The sequence below is a fragment of the Aotus nancymaae genome, unplaced genomic scaffold (assembly GCF_030222135.1).
Source record: "Aotus nancymaae isolate 86718 unplaced genomic scaffold, 86718_ANA_hifiasm-v0.15.2.pri h1tg000007l, whole genome shotgun sequence".
Lineage (NCBI taxonomy): Eukaryota > Metazoa > Chordata > Mammalia > Primates > Aotidae > Aotus > Aotus nancymaae.
The window spans coordinates 12482776-12499498 of record NW_026988418.1 but is presented as its reverse complement, the minus strand read 5'-3'; the positions used below and the strand labels follow the sequence as shown (position 1 = coordinate 12499498).

The window sequence follows — 16723 nt, the reverse complement described above, 5'->3', positions numbered from 1 at the left end:
TCCAAGACTGTGGTTGGTGCCAGGTGATCTTTCTATAAGGTCATCAGTAACATCAAGGAAAAACCATGCTTGAGCAACCTCAAGCAGAGGCTGAAGTGGGGAGGTGAATAATCTGGTTGAGTATTCTCGTCTGGACTGTTTATCTAATTGCTATCCTCCAGATCACAGCAATTTGGCATTATCTTGCAAACACTGAACAGTTACATAATAACCAGCAATTCTATTTTAGGTAAGTATTCAAAAGAAACTCTTAAAATATGTATCAGGATACAAGATTGATCATAGTAGCCTTGGTCATAATGGTAAAAATCTAGAATTTATTTTGAAAATAAATATATGGTTTAGTATTCTTGGGTTTTGGTTCCAGGACCCCCCTCGGATATCAAAATCTGTGGCTGCTCAAGTCTCTTATGTAAAATGGGGTAGCATTTGCATATACCTTATAAATCCTCCCATACACTTAAAGTTATCTCTGGATTACTTTAAATACCTAATAAAATGTAAATGATATATAAATAGTTGTTATACTATATTTTTAAAAGAATTATGTTATTATTGTGTTGTCATTTTTATTGTTTTTTAAATGGTATTTTTAATTCACTGTTGGTTTAATCTGTGGATGCAGAACCTGCAGATACAGAGAACCAACTGTAAACCAAACAAAATAAAGTAAAGTAAGGTCATATGCAGACAAATGATGAGAGTGTCTCATGAAGCATGGATTCATACTAATTTAATTCTGTGTACCCAACATTCTCTAAAACAAATAAAATTTTTTTCTTCCTATTCTAAATCTCAGTTGAATCATAACATAGAACACTTGGAATTCCTAGAATACAGTGATTTATTTCCTACCTTTTCATAGAATGGTCCTTTGGCCTGCTATGCTCTTTCTATAGCCCCTCCTTTTCATTCTCTAGGCCTCAGCCTAAGGTAATATCCTCCCTTTGGGAAGGAGCAGTGGAGCATTTATAGAGCTCCAAGACCCGCAGGTGCAGTGCGTAGTCTATTCATGAGGCCAGCCTTCTGTGAGTAATGAATAATATGGAGATGTGATCACTGACCCAGCTCATGTTAATAGAATCAAGAAATTATGGTGGGCTTTCTAGTAGAGGGTATCGGTTCTGTCAGATAGAAGAGTAGAAATAATGATAATTAGGCATTTGGAAAAAATGTGAGCAAAAGTGTGAAAGAGAGTGTGTGTAAAATACATGGAAAAATGAGAGGTCTGTATTCTGTCAACATGTAAATACAGTAATGGGAACCTAGAGGCTGATAAGTTTAACATATTGGCCTTGAGGTAACATTTGAGAGGTATTGATAATCTCGTTAAGGAACTTGTACTTTATACTGGTGACAATGTGAAATTACTGAATGGCTTTTAGGCAGGAAGGCAATGATCAAAGCTTTTTGTAGGAAAATTATTTGACAATTATGTGTGGAAAGGATAAGAGACATTCAGAAGCTCTACAAGAAGCCACAGTATAAACATGGGGTGTGGTCATCTAGACTATTGTGGACACCAAGTTAGTCATATTGAAAGGGCTAATAGTGTGTTTCTGAAACATGAAATTAATCTTGCTCCAAAATGGGGAAGAAAAGAGTCATGAAGTCAAAAGTCATAAGGATTATCAGTAAGTCAGGATATAAACTAGTAAACAAGCCAGTGCAAGAGGTCAAGGCTAAGATTCTGGCTGTAGCAAAGGGTTAAGACTTCTGCTTTTAAGTGATTATGAAGTAAAAGCTGAACAGAGCTATGAAGGGCCAGGTTAGAACTCATATAAAGGTGATATATTTGGAAATGAGAGAATGGTTTGACAGGAGATATAAGAATGTAAAGAGGACTAGTGGCTATAGACTGATGTATTGCCTATAGACTTTAATACTTCAGGAGCTTAAATTGTTCTAGATGTACACTTTATGCAACTCAAGTTTCTAATCTATACTATGCAAAGTTTTTTCTACAAAGAGAAATTATATAAATACCTAATAACATATTAGAGTTCTGGGAGACTCAGTTACAAGTCAGTATTAAGAGAGCTACAGGACCAAGTTAAACCACTAAATTACTCTGGAAAGGTAGGCAGATAGACATTGGAGTGCATGACTTGCCTGAGTACCATCATAGAGCTCTTGGCTCCCTACAAGACATTAACATGAAAAATTAGAGTTTTGATCATGCCATATATAACAGTATCCATTTGTTTAATTAAACAATTGAGGCTGTTGTTAGTTTGGGTCATTTTTTAAAATGTTAAAAGTAAAATTAAATACATAATTAAGCTGACAAAAGATAAAGACTCTGATACTCCAAGTTGAAGGCAGTTAATTTATATGAAGCTGGGTCCCTGAAGGCACCACAGTTTATTAAATTACCAAGGCAGGGATGTACTAAAATATATTATTTAGCTGTTAAATGCTAAATTGCTCTGACACTTTTAAGGTCCACAAGATGCAGTCAATGACAATGCATTGTTAGCTAGCTGTTGTTTTTCTTCATGGAAGGGTTCAGAACCTAAAGCTGTAGACTTCTTCCTTATTTTCCATTACTAGAGGCATCTATGTCCTATCCATAGTTGATCACATAAATTCATGGGTGAATAGACCCCAGGAGTTTATTATTAATAACATTGAGTTGAGAGGACCTATGCTTAGTGTACTAATATTGGACATGATTCAACGGTGTATCCCTTTTTTCCTTTCTTCCCCCATCCCTTTCCCTTCCTTCTTCCCTCCCTCAATTGCTTTCTTATTTTTCTCTTTGTCTTTTTCTTGTTTACTTCCTTCCTTCTATCCTCCCTCTTTTCCTCCATCTCTGTCTCCTTCCTTCCCTCATTCCCTCCCTCCTTCTTTTCCTTTTCTTGTCTGTTTTTCTTCTGTACCATTTTTCTCAACTCTTATCACATTCTCAAGATTATACTAGTTATTAAATTCCTTTCCAGTTGTGGAGTTCATAATTTAATGCTAGTTGCCTAGTCGAGGTAGGAATATCCTTGACAACAGCTTCCCAAAGTCGGCATTCAGTCTCCACTCATATTCTTTTAGCCACAAGCCGCATATCACCTACCAAGGAAGCCCAGTCTTTCTCTTAACAAATATATCTCTGGTGATAATGTGAAAAGTTTTTCTTAAAGTAAACTCAAATTTGCCTCCCTATGCTTCCATGCTGAGTGAATGTTTCTCTTCTTATATTATTTTCTTTATGACTTTCTACCAACCCTTATTCTAAATCTAGAAGATTTCTTGATGGTCTATCCATATCAATTTCTTCCGTCATGCCTTTGCTCTTGTTATCTCTCCAGAAATTTTTCCCTTTGTCTATATTTTTTAAGTATCATCTATCTTTCTCACTTATCTAGACCTCACGAAACTCTTAAAACTCCTAGTCAGTACCAACCAGATGTACATGTCATTGTCTGGAATGTTTTAGGAAGATACATTATACATTGCCCCATTTAGGAGCTGTTTTGGAGTATGTTCCTACTGATTATTTATGGAAAGGCAGGAGCTTTTCCTTAAAAGGAGTAGAGAGACTATGGTGCTGGCTCTAAACCTCACCCAATAGGGAGCTAAGCAAGCTCCTTGTGCTGAAAAGTTCTCTAGTTGCTCAAAATTTATAGAAATGCTTGGTCACAACAGTTGAATGGCCAGTTCTGCAGAGGGAAGATGAAACCTGTGGAGTATCCTACAGGTGAGTGGGCACAGTGATTGGAGATCAGATAGATGATATTTCAGAACTAAAGCAAACAAACATAATTTTAGTTACCAGTAGGCACAGGTGACAAAATGAATCCCAGGAAGGTTGAGTGTCGTTCCTGAGGTTATACCTTTCCTAACTTTACTAATTTTAACTAATTTTACTAACGTTAACTGGCAGAATTAGACATGAATACAGAGCAAAGCAGTCCTAAGATGATAAAATTACAAAGCAGGTCATGAGAACTCTGAACCCTTAGGATCCCTTGGCATTTTTCATATGCCTTTGTCACTTATCATAGCCTATCTAAGATTACAGTTGCTTGTATACCTCTTTGTCTCCTTCTTGGGCTAAAAAGCTCTCTAAAAGCAGAGCTGGGACCTTATTCATTTTATATAGCAGCAGCACTGAAATCTTGATCGCGAGTTACTGGGGGATAGAGGTTTTAATGTATTGCCTTTGTGAATATTTGTGAGGTATATTGCTATGTAGTATTTGGTGCACCAAAGCTAAGGCAACTGACCTTGCAGTTTTCCTGTAAGTGTGTCTCTGACTCCATTACCGTAACCTAAATTTCCTTCCTCTAGCCTCCTATTTGGTCTCTACCTGCATCCCTGCATTCTCAGTCCCACACAACCCCCCACATCCAGGTATAATTGATATATTGCTGGAACTATTTTTCTCAGTAACTTTTATTTTCCTAGAATATATTCCTTGACACCTCCTACACACATGTACTAGGCACACAACCTATAAAATTGACAATAAATTCTTCACTCTTTCAAGGTCCTCCAAAATGGTTCTAATCTCCCTTCCTATTATTATTTTCATACTGGCCTCCATGCATGCATAAAACATACTCCTGTTCCAAATTTCGCAGCTGTGTGCTTTTGCTCAGGTTAATCCATAGACCCAGAATACACTGTAATTCCTTTTTTGTTGAAATCATTTCTATCATTTAAGGCTCTTAGGAACTTCCACCCTCCCCATCATGACTTTCTTGCTTTCCAAAACCTGGTAAACTGTCTCTCCTTCAGCCTCCTTTAAAGCTATATTTATCTTTCAGGAAATATCCTAAAATTTTGAATTAAGTCATAGTTATAATGTGCGATTGATTGATTTTCATTTGTTCATTAATTCATTCATATATCAACAGACAGTTATTGACTGTAAGTACCTGTTTTGTTGCTGCAGGCTTTAAAAGTTGAACAAAACTGGGGAGTCTTTAGCATTGAGGGCTCATAGTCCAGGAAAAGAGACAAGATATTTGTAAACATACACTAATAATATAATGTGGTCAAACCATAAAGATAGGTATGTACAGAATCCTGTAGAAGCAAATAGGAGAGAACCAAGTACTTTGATTACTAGAAATGTCAGAGAATCTACCAAACATTAGGTGACATTTGAACTGTGACCAAGGGATGAATAAGAGTCTGCCAGAATCAGAGAAGAGTGTTGGATCAGCGAGTGGATTTTTACCACATTATAAGCTTGAAGAGGAGGAAATTTTCTTATCTTTTTATTCTCTTTCATTCTGCCCTGCATGTAGTTAACACTCAGATAAATATTTGTTGAATAAGTAAGTGAATGAATGTGTGAAGGAGTACTTGTTCTAAATGCTAGCTTGATGATGAGGCAAATACTAAAATAGTTCCAAGAGTTATCCTAAATGAATGTCTTCTTTGTGAGGGCCTATTTACCAGTTGCTGAAGGGCTCCATTAAAAATGCAGATATGATAAAATATAGCTATATATAGATATTTGTCTTCGTTCAGGTCACCTCCTGAGGCAAATTCCCAGATATGGAATTGCTGGATGGAAGGAGGAGTGTCAGAATTGATACATATTACTGAATTGCTTTTCAAAAATATGTATCAAACAAAACAAAGAAACTCATAGTTATTGATTTTCCATTATGTGTCAATTGCTGTGCTATCATTTTAAAATATGTATCAGCTTACCAAAATCTCACAATTATATTGAGGACTAATTACTATTTCCACATTACAGAGGAGAAAACGAAAACTCAGAAAAGTTAAGGGACCTGTCTTAGGTCCGAGAGATAGTAAATAGCAAAGCTATGATTAAAATTCATGTCAAAGATTTCAAAGTCTAAACCTTGTCTACTACTATACACAGTAGAAAGGATAAGCTTATTATATTGGTTTGACTGGAATGGCAAATTTGTTTGGGCATTCATGAAAGATCAATTGAAGGCAATTGCATGAAAATATGAATACTAAGTCGTAGATTTATTTTTCTTCTCATAAGCAAGAACAAGTAAATACCAACTCTAATTCTGAGCAAATACAGCACATTCATTCATTTGTTCATTTATTCATTTGTCAGACATTTACTGAGTATCACTATGTCATGTGATTCATATATGCTCTGGAATTTATACATGCAAATATATGATGTTCCTTCTAAAGTAACTCCAGAAATATGGGGCACATGTTTGGGGATGAGATGTCAATTTCTTTACACAGTAAATGTCAATTTCAGGGACATGATAGAAGAATGAGACAGAGCATCATCATCATCACCACCATAATTATCATAATTACTATTATTATTATAGTATGTTATGATATTTATTAACATAGTGGCCAGTGTTTATTGATTGCAAACTAATTGCTGACCATAATGCTGAGTGCTTAACGTATTATCATAATCTTCACAACCCTCTGAGAAAGGTACCCTATCTCTGTTGGCCAGATAAGGAAAAGTGAGATTAAATAAGTTCTCAAGATCAAACAGCTAGTAAGAGATTGTTCTTGTTGGCTAGCTAAGTAATTTTATCTTCATTTTGCAGATAGGAAAATTAGACTCAGAAAGTCAAGAAAATTAAAACTTTCTCAAGGCCACACAATTACAAAGTGGTTCTCAAATGGCTCCTTCCCAAGAGGCATGATCCTGAGAGGGACTGCTAAGCTCTGGGCAGGGAGGAATATCTTAGAAGCTATGGTTGGAACATTGCAGTATGTGTGTTCCTGTGGGCAGACTTCAGTGTGAAGAACCAAAAGGGAAAATTGAAAGACAGAGTCTTGGGTGGGTTACAGAATCAAAAAGCCAGTAGACCAGCCAAAGGAACAGCAAATCACAAAGGCCAGGAGGGGCTAGGTATCGAGGGAGTGTCCAGATGTGAAACTAGAATAAAAATTTTATTAGTCCTGAGGGCTACTCGTCGAAACCTAAGGAAGTCTCAAGAACCTTTGAAAATCATAAATAGAGTAACCCTAACTTGAACTAAATTCATTCAACTACTAATTAACCTAAATTAAATCAAATTATTTTAGTTGTTTCTTTTTTCCAAAGTATGTTTGACTGAATATTAAAAAATATCTTTCAGTTGGCTCTAATGATTGTATTGTGTGCTATTTATGGTATTAATAGCTACCCTTCAAGATGGCTTCCAGTGATCTTCACTTTAAACTCTCCTGTAGTCTCTGTTCACACTATACCATAGTTAGTATGTGTGATAAATAAAATCTGGCATTAGTGATGATAAGGTTATACTCGATAAGCTATATTGTTCTGAGATAAGGTTGTAAAAGATATGGTGGGTCCTATCTTGGTTGCACTCACTGTCTTTTTTCCTCTCTGATTATTTGTTCTGGGTAAAACCAGCTTCTATGTCACAAGAGGTTCTATGGAATGTCCTATGTAATGGGGAACTGAAGCTTCTAAGCCATGCCAATGAGCTTGGAAGCAGTTCCTCTAGCTCCAGTCAAGTTTTCAGATGTCTGTAGCGCTACAGCTTGATGAAAACCTTATGAGAGCCTTGAGCTAGAACAGTTTAGCTAATTTACTCCTAAATTCCTCATTCTCAGTCACTGTGAGTGATAATAAGGGTTTGCTGTTTTAAGCCACTAGAGTTTTTGGAGTAAGGTGTATACCGAAATATATAGCCAATGCACTATTTTATTACTCAGGTGTAAGGAAAATAGATATTTGCATTCAATAGCTCTTTCTCAGAGCTTTGATCTCTTGTGTCAGCATCTGGGATTGTGAATTTCCCATCTATTGTCTAGTCTAGGGATGATTGCCATAAGGATGAAAACAAATGTAAGATAGGGAGCTGTTACCCTGATGTGTTGAGTTAAAGGAAATGTGTGGTCTAGAAGCACATGACCAGGTTGAAGTCAAAAGACAGATATTAGATTATTGAAGCTGCAGTGGTAGCAAACAAGAGTCAGAGATTTAGCATAGGGCATGACACTTAGTAGGTACTCAATAAACATCTGATGATCTAGATTCTTCACTCTTTGGGCAGGTCCACCTGTCTTTAAGCAGATAGATTTGTCCATCTGCAAAGAATATGTTTCTAGATCCAGACTCCAACAACTCTGCCATCATGTACTTATGTGTTTCCAGTGGATGTGAGAGACCAGAAACTGTGTGTGTGTCTATGTGTGTGTGTAGCATGAAAGTTTGTTTACATACATGCACTTCTACCAATAATGACATTTATTTTCCATATTCCCCTAAATTCATTCCACTTACCAAGTTGGGAATTAATCCACCTTATCAAATGAGGAGTAACTTGTAATATGTCCAATTAGCTAACTCTGGGCAATTCTTTCTCTTCCTGGAACTCTGTCATCATAGATGTGGTAGAGACAATACCCTGTGTAGATACAATTTAAGAAAAATTAGGGTATAACCACATGTAGTACAGAGGCCCCTGGCAGACTGTCCCTTTACTAGGCAGGCCAAATCTGATAGATCAGCTGGGGAGATCGTGTTTGCTGTAAAGATCCAAGACCACATTCAGGAATATGTGTTGCTAACACTGTTAGCTCATCATCTGTGAGTTTCCTGTCATGGCAACCTTATTGTCATTAGATATCTGTTTAGTGTCCCATGTGGAACTGAGAAGATGCCCCTGGTCATCCTACTTTATTCACCTACTGATGGAAGCCCACTTCTCTATTTTTTTAGGTTTTGCTATCTAGGATTCTAGTGTGTGCAGGATAAATAAACCATAGAACCAGGCTATATTACTTGAAATTCTGGCTCATCACTTAATATCAAGGAAATTTGGAAAAGCCACTTGCACTCTCTAAGCTTTATTTTCCTAAACTGTGGAATAAGATAAAAATAGCCCTTATCTCAAAGGATTGTTGTGATAATTAAATGAATTAATGCATGTAAACATCTTAAAACAGTGCCTGGCACATAGTAAATGCTCAATATAGCTTACCTGTTACTATCTTCATTAGTTCTATGAGGTATCCTGGTTTAGAAGAGAGAACTTGGGTTTTAGAGTTGGATGCATTTTGGCTCTGTGACCATGAACAAGTTACTGACGTCTTTGTACCTCAATTTCTTCATCTGTAAAAAGGCAAGATATTACCTATACTGGAGGTTATTTTAAGGGTTAAATAAGATCATGCATACATATATTTGGGTCATAGTAGATAAAAAATATAGTTTTCTTCTCTTTCATTGGCCAAGTTATAAATGCTAGCTCAAAAATCTGCATTTTTGAAAAGTGGCATCCATCATCCTAAGAAAAATATCTGTGAAGAAGAGTGCACTGTTGTAAAGAAAGGTAAATGGTTCTATGTTTAGCATCAGATGGGCAAAAGCATTTAAGTTCATGGTTGTCTGCTTTGTGAGTTTTCATAAAAATAAAATCTAACAGATATAATTAAGTATGCAGCATTTAGAATGAGAGTAGGCACTCTTCTTCATTGTGTGGGCAATAAAACCTGGAAGAAAAAACAATCAATATGTTGGTGCAATTAAGTTTTCAGCTACAGATAACTAATTTCAATCCTCATGGTTTTTCTAGGGTTCAAATATATTGCTTATTCTTCTTAAAATATTAATATAGCCCTGAATTATTTATGGAGCCAAGAAGCACTGTACTCTTTTAACATGGAAGAGAATGGAAGGTTATATCATGTCAGCACCATGAAGACAATAATAAATCTGAAATGTAAATAATACCTCTGAGAATAAAGCCTGGTTGAAGGCCACAGCATGTGTTTTGTAGATGTTTTCTTTTGTGATACAGAAGTTGGAAAGCCAATAGACAATGCTACTCTGGACTTGGGATTCTGTTGGGGTTGCCAGTAGCTTGTACAGTGTTGAGGTCACTCTAGAAGTTTTGATCACTTACAATAATATTATTTAATTTCATGTAATTTAAAGAACCTACTATAATAATCACAATAGCTATTATTTATTGCATTTTTATTATGTTCTGAGTACTATGCCGAGTGCTTATACACATAACCTTTACATCTTTACTCTTAACAACTCTGTAAAGCAGGTACTGTGACTTTCCCTATTTTACAGGAGAAGACACTGAGACGAAGAAAGGTTAAATGTTTTGAATCACTGGCCTCTGACTCCAGAGCTCTTTTCCTGATGTAACAACTTGCTGCCTCTACCCAAAGACAACATTAATTCCTCTTGCCTCTGGCATTCTACAGCAGAAAGCCTGTGCTTCTGCTGCACTCTGCTTGACTTTGTAGACATTTTTTCATGTTGGTATTCTCCACTATTGTAGAGGAAAGAGCATAGTCTTTGAAGGTAAACAGACCTGGGTTTGATTTTCATGTCTCCTCTTACTAGCAGAATTATCTTGAATTACCTAACATTCAGAATAAATCTCTGAGGTAGGAATGTTATTGTCTCATTTTATCACTTAGGAATCTGCGGTTTAGAGAGGTTAAATAACTGGACCAATGTACTACTCCAAGTACGTGAAGGAATTGAGCTTGAACCTAGCTCTATCAGAAGCTTCCAAATTTTTCTACGTAATTATAAATATTCAAATTTGCAATGTGATACCCTGGAGATTATCTAGTAGCCTCCCCATTTTGCAGATGAGAAAACAAGGCCCAGAAAGAGTTTAGGTATTATGACCTTCATTTTACAGAGAAGAAGATGAGAAAAGAAGGGCTAAAACTCCTGAATTCTGTACTTTTCTAGAACTGCCTAGTGTTTTGAAGTATTCCTATTGAGAAGGGTTTTGCCACTTCTCTTGATGGAAAGGCTACTTACTCTATTAGATGGTGGTACAAAGAAAGCTATTGTGGAGTGATGCGCCTAAAGAAATTCTCTCTTTTCCTTTTGTTAACATTGAAATGACTTTTATTTGCTTTGACCTTGGGTTTCTTTTCATCATTAAGAGGGATATATTGTGTGTTTAAATATTGCATTATTAATAATATTTGCCTGAGTGCAGTGTCATGATCAATTTTTCATGTGCATCATTCTTTATGCAGCACTAGTTGAATTTCAAACAGAACCTTACCTTCACCTCTCCTCTCCTCAGTGACAGTCTTCAACAAGAAGAATGGCAGGCCTGAAACTCCTTATCCAAATGGGAAATCAAAAATGCCTCCCTAGGTCAGCCCAAAATTCTTTTTGAGATTAGGGCATCATGAGGCAACTGTGAGGAAGTGGTGGGTATCTTTCTAAACCTAAACCTTGTAGCAGAGAGTCCAGGTGGTATCAAAGCCCTAAATGTCCCTTAATCTCCTATGACTCTATTGTCTCATCCAAGTCACCTCCCTTCCATTCTTCTCACGTCTCCTCTTCCATCTTTCCTTCTGAAAACATTCCTGGTTGGCAATGGACCTCTCCATTCTGATTGTGAAGCAGGCACTCACAAAGCAGTATGACCTAGGAAGGTACAGGGAGTATGTGTGTGTGTGTGTGTGTGTACACATACATACACACACACACACACACACACACACATACTCCCTGTACCTTCCTAGATATATACACACTCCTGTAACAGCTCCCTTTACCTTAAACTAATATATTAGTTTAAACGTAGGGAACAAATTTTTTTCTGCCCAGAATTATATTTATTTTAATAAATATATATATTTATTTTTGAACCCCTGTGTGGGTAAAATTTTATTAATACACTTGTTTCCCCAGATAGTTTCTTGGCATATGGCCATATTGGCATATTGTTCATCTTCCAGAACACCAGAGAATATTTGAAATAGGGGATAGGTATGCTTGCCCCCAAGTTCACTAGTAAGTCTAGTTAATGAAAACTGCATTAATTTGGTGATTTGTGCATGAAACTTTTCACCCCATACTGCTAAATACCTCTTCTAAGCCTACAGCCCCAGAATATGTGGGAAGCAGTCCTACATGGGGTTTTCATCTTTACCACAGCAGACTTTCAGATGCTTTTGGTGCAACCCATAGGGTCATCTTTGTTAGTCTGTTCTAGGGCTTGGAAGATGACTAACTTGGTGGGCTAGACTGGAGGCTTTTTTAGAATAGGCATCATTTTTTATTCATCTTTGAAACCACAAGTTCCACAGGTGACTGACAGAGTGAACACTCAGGATGTTTGAGGAAGGAAGGAAAGGGAAAGAGAAGGGAAAATAAATAGAGGAAGGGAGTGCTTCCATTCTGTCACCTATTCCACCAGGGAAAGGAGGGTTTGTGTGGTTCAGTGGTCATAGCATAGTGGTTAGAGGAAGGGTATGAAGTAACCCAGGCAGACATGGTGCTGTCTACAGCATACTCAACCCCATTGAATTTTAATTTCCTTTTCATTAAGTGGGAATGATAGTTTCTACTTTTTAAATTTATTATAAAAATTAAGCTAGTGTATGTAAGATACTTGACATACTATATACTGTATAGTAAGTGCTCAATAAATGTCACATTTTATTAGTAAGTTTTTAAAAGTCTTATTGTCTCTCCAGTATTTTTCCTGTTTCTCACCTTCACTGTGAGCCAGAAAATTCCTTCCTTTGGAAGACTTTATCTCTGTACCAGCATTTCCAAAAGTGTTCTGGGAAATAGATGTTAATAGGTATTACATAAAAGAAGGATTCATATTCAAATAAGTTTGAGAAGTACTGGATTAAAAATAAATTAACCAGATTCTTTACAGCAGGACTTTTTACAACACTGAAATGTGCTGACACACATTGTAATTCTTCAGAGGGGCCCAGTGCATAAAACATTTCCTAAAGTTATTGGATTATAGACCCTCTCTCCCTCTTTTTCTCCCAGAGCATTTTATGGAATTAGTGTTCTCAGAAACTTATTTGCTCAACACTGCCCCACAGAATTACCAGATTGTTTTTGTAACTGTCAAAGCACAGTTCCACTGATTCTCTTTTTATTTACTGAAGCACACATTAACAATTATTTCCTTCACCTGCGATGGGTAATGGGCCAACATCATAATAAGGTTTGAGAGATACAGGGCTCACACATTATTGTGAAAGCCTAATCATCATGCTTAACAAATTTTTTAAACTATAATTGGGAAACTTAAACAAATAACAGTGACAAAAACTTTCCTGAATTTCCTAGATTTTGTTTATGTGTATATATTTTTAAAGGGACATCTAAATTGTATTTTAATTTTTATTAATCTATTCATTTTACAAATATTTCTCAGTATTAATTATTTCTCAGGCACATTAATGGACAGACATGACAGGGGTGTAGAACTGACAGGAAAGAGGCAATCAAACTTTTAGTTACATGTAGAGTGGTAAGAATCTATAGGATAATGCGGAAGCCTATTAGAAGAACACCTACTGCAGCTTTGAGGGATCTGAGAAGGGTGTCTGGAAGAAGTGATGTTGCTGATGGAATCTCAAAGATAAGTAGGATTTAGCCAAACAAAAGTAAGTAGTTGGGAGAATGAGTATATAGGCAAAAGGAAACATCATGTACAGAGTAGTGTGAGAGACATGTTGAAAGAAATTCAGTGAGCTGAAAAATAAAAGTGAAAACAGTACATTTTATTGTGGCAAATTTAGAAAGTAGTGAAAAGTACACATGACACAGCAAAATCCCCTCAGATTTCTCCTCTTAAAGACAACTCAACATCCTATTTCCTTTGTCTTTTTTTCTATGCATTTTCTGTTTACATAGAATTTTAGAATGTGTATACAATTCTGTTGCTCACTTGTAATGTATTGTGAGAATGTCTACAAATTGTGAAAGATTGCTTTTAAACTTTATTTTTAATGACTGATTATATCTGTAGGTATGTAGGTGCGACTTGTAGTGACCCTTCAGTTATAAGGGAGGAAAGACAATGTGCCAAGCAGTCTTCATATATTTTCCTTTATCCTGTCTCTGGTGACAAGAATCCATAGTTAAGTCACTAGGTAGACATGTTTTACATTGATTTACAAGGCCACCCCTAAGGTGAGCAGGGCTCCAGGCAAATATTTTTTGTGACACCTCTGTCTACATAAGCAATTTGATTAAAAACTGTATTATAAAATTTATAGACTCATGTGAGGTCCATGAATATGGATAAAAATTTAGAATAATGTGTAGAGAAGATACTCAGGTGTTTGTTTATTGTTCAATGAGTGCATGTGAAGTATCCAGGAGCCATCTTTTCATATTCTTTATTGTCAAAGGTATAGTTTCTGGCTAATTTTATATCTCCCAACTGCGGAAAAAGCTAGCACTACTATTACTCACAATACATGACTTTTTGGAACATATTTGTACTGAAACAATGTAGATCTTCTTGCCTCAGCAGTTTCCTAATACTATTTACTTAATGTGGGTCACATCATTACTCGTAATGCATCATCATTCATGGTACCCCCCACAAATACTGGTTTATAATGATTAACACAAATGCAGGGCTCATCTTAAGTATACAGAAAAATGTGAATAAATAATTTATCTTCTATTTATGTTAAATGTCCCATTAGGAATTGTATTGTGTAAACGTAGATTAATACATCTTCCAACAATGTTTTCTCTTGAATTCTAGCTTTAGGTTGTAGGCCTTGCATTCCTAGAATGTACTCTATTAGAGTTAACTGCACAATGTTAACTGGACTTCCACACACCACCATCAGCAGGAATAATAAGCAAGGAGTCCAGTTACTGAGAGAAACTGTTCTATCTGTGTAAGCAAAGTTTGTTCTCAAATGGCACACTCATTAATGACCCAAGAGACCACAACATTGACACTTGGATTGGAGACAGTGAGGAGGGTTTGGTGGAGATATAGAGTAACAATCTTGAAAGACTTCAAAGAAGATAGACATCTCATGACAGGGACAGCTACTTCTGGAGGACAACTTAGCACTGCAAAGAGAGTGGTAACTGCTTATCAGAAGGGGATACAGGGTTAAGGATGCCTGCTGCCACCCATGCTATCTTCAGTTGCTGTAAATCCAGAGACAGCACCTCAGTTAGAACATAGATGGGGACGAGCCAATGCCTGGGTCCATACACAGCTCAAGTCCAGAGGTCAGTGGTGAACTATCAGTGTCCCAGAGCCCTAGACCCTTCCTGTGTCCAACATAAATGAGAGTCACCCAAAATCAGTATGGTGGCACCATTCTGGTGGCCCAATCTTGTATGATTCCACGAAGGAAATACACAGAAGTGATCTGTTTACCCAGGCATCTTATCCTGGAACTGGGACATGGAACAAGCCCATAACCATAAGTTCTGAGCCTTCTCAGAGCATCTGATTGTCTCTACATCTGGGGAACTAGAAAGATTGAGAACACCCTGAGAATGAGAAAGGAGGGCTGAGACATGCCCTGCCCAATTGTCACTGCTAGCCATGGTTGATCTCCAGCACTGTGGGAGGACTGACAAAATTTCAAATTAGACATGTCTAGTGACCAGGACCCAGAGGAACCAGGCACAGGACCTCCTGCTTGGACTGCACAGCCAGCCCAGGTACTAGAGAAAGACATAGACATTTTTCAAAAGACACTCCAAAGTATGAGAGGGGCCCCACTTACCACAGTCAGAAGGCATTACTGAACCTGGCTCAGCAGTTTCAATTCTGGCTCAGTGACAAGTTTCAAAGAAATGATTCCCACCTCCCCCTCAGAATTATACCCACAATAGGTAGGTAGGGTGTTGAGTGGGAGGTGAACACTTTTACTTCAGAGAAACATGCAATTCCCACTGCTTTGAAATAAAAGCCACGTCCTTTTAACAGAAACTAGCCAAATCCTGGAAACTACCATAGAAATCACTGGAAACCCAGTGATATCCTCCTCACATTATGAGGGATAGATACTAATAATAATGATAGTAATGATAGTACTAAGTGTAATAAAGTTTATTCATACCTGTTATATTTGAAGAACTAGATACTTTTTGTATGTTTTCTTTAATCGTACTATAGTCCTACAAAGTAAGTATTATCTCCATTGATGAGATGAAGAAATCAAGGGTCAGAGAAGTGAGGTGATTTACCCGAGGCCACTGAGTTGATGAGTTGCAAAGCCAGGCCCATATGATTTTGTTACCCAAGTTCTTTGCCTTGTGTCTCACTGCCTTTTGTAAGCTGGTTTGCAGGTGCCCTCTGAGGGTGCAGAAAGATAGTCCTGCTTTGGACACAAACAGGATAGTGTGTAGGGAGATACTGGAAGCAACTTGCATGACTTGAGACTCCTCTCTCCCAGCCTAAGTTCTGGCCACAGTGCTTTGTCACTCCCCTCTCCTTTCCTGCTTGGAGCACTATCCATCCTCCAAGCCTATAGGCTCTTCCCAAGCATGTCATTAGATATTTCTTTCCATAATTTTATTTACACATCAACATTTCATTTCTCAGTGGGCTATAATTAGGCTTCTTACCTTTTTTAAGTAAACAAGCGTGCATGTGAAGCCTCTTGGTAAATGACCTTCAAGCTGTTAGCTGGCCTTGAAAGTACAGTTTTCTCTGGAAACCTGGAGGTGGCAACTTTTCTTTTTTCTTTTTTTTTTTTATTGCATTTTTGGTTTTGGTGTACATGTGAAGAGCATGCAAGATTGTTGCATAGGTGCATAAGTGGCAGTGTGATTTGCTGCCTTCCTCCCCTTCACCTATATCTGGCGTTTCTCCCCATGCTATCTCTCCCCAACTCCCCAGCCCCCGCTGTCCCTCTGCTATTTCCCCCCAACAGACCCCAGTGTGTAGTGCTCCCCTCCCTGTGTCCATGTGTTCTCATTGTTCAACACCCGCCTATGAGTGAGAACATGTGGTGTTTGATTTTGTGTTCTCGTGTCAGTTTGCTGAGAATGATGGTTTCC

The 16723-nt window shown here is 37.3% G+C and overlaps 1 protein-coding gene and 1 non-coding gene across 7 annotated transcripts in view; one reads left to right on the top strand and one right to left on the bottom strand.

Moving 5' to 3' along the window:
• LOC105705079 (BEN domain-containing protein 5) overlaps window positions 1–16723 on the top strand; it is a 1464486-nt gene that overhangs the window by 822497 nt on the left and 625266 nt on the right. The gene's annotated exons all lie outside the window — the stretch shown is intronic.
• LOC135273536 (small nucleolar RNA U13) lies at window positions 12860–12965 on the bottom strand. Its single transcript, XR_010341323.1, has one exon. It is a non-coding gene; the product is annotated as a small nucleolar RNA U13 (small nucleolar RNA).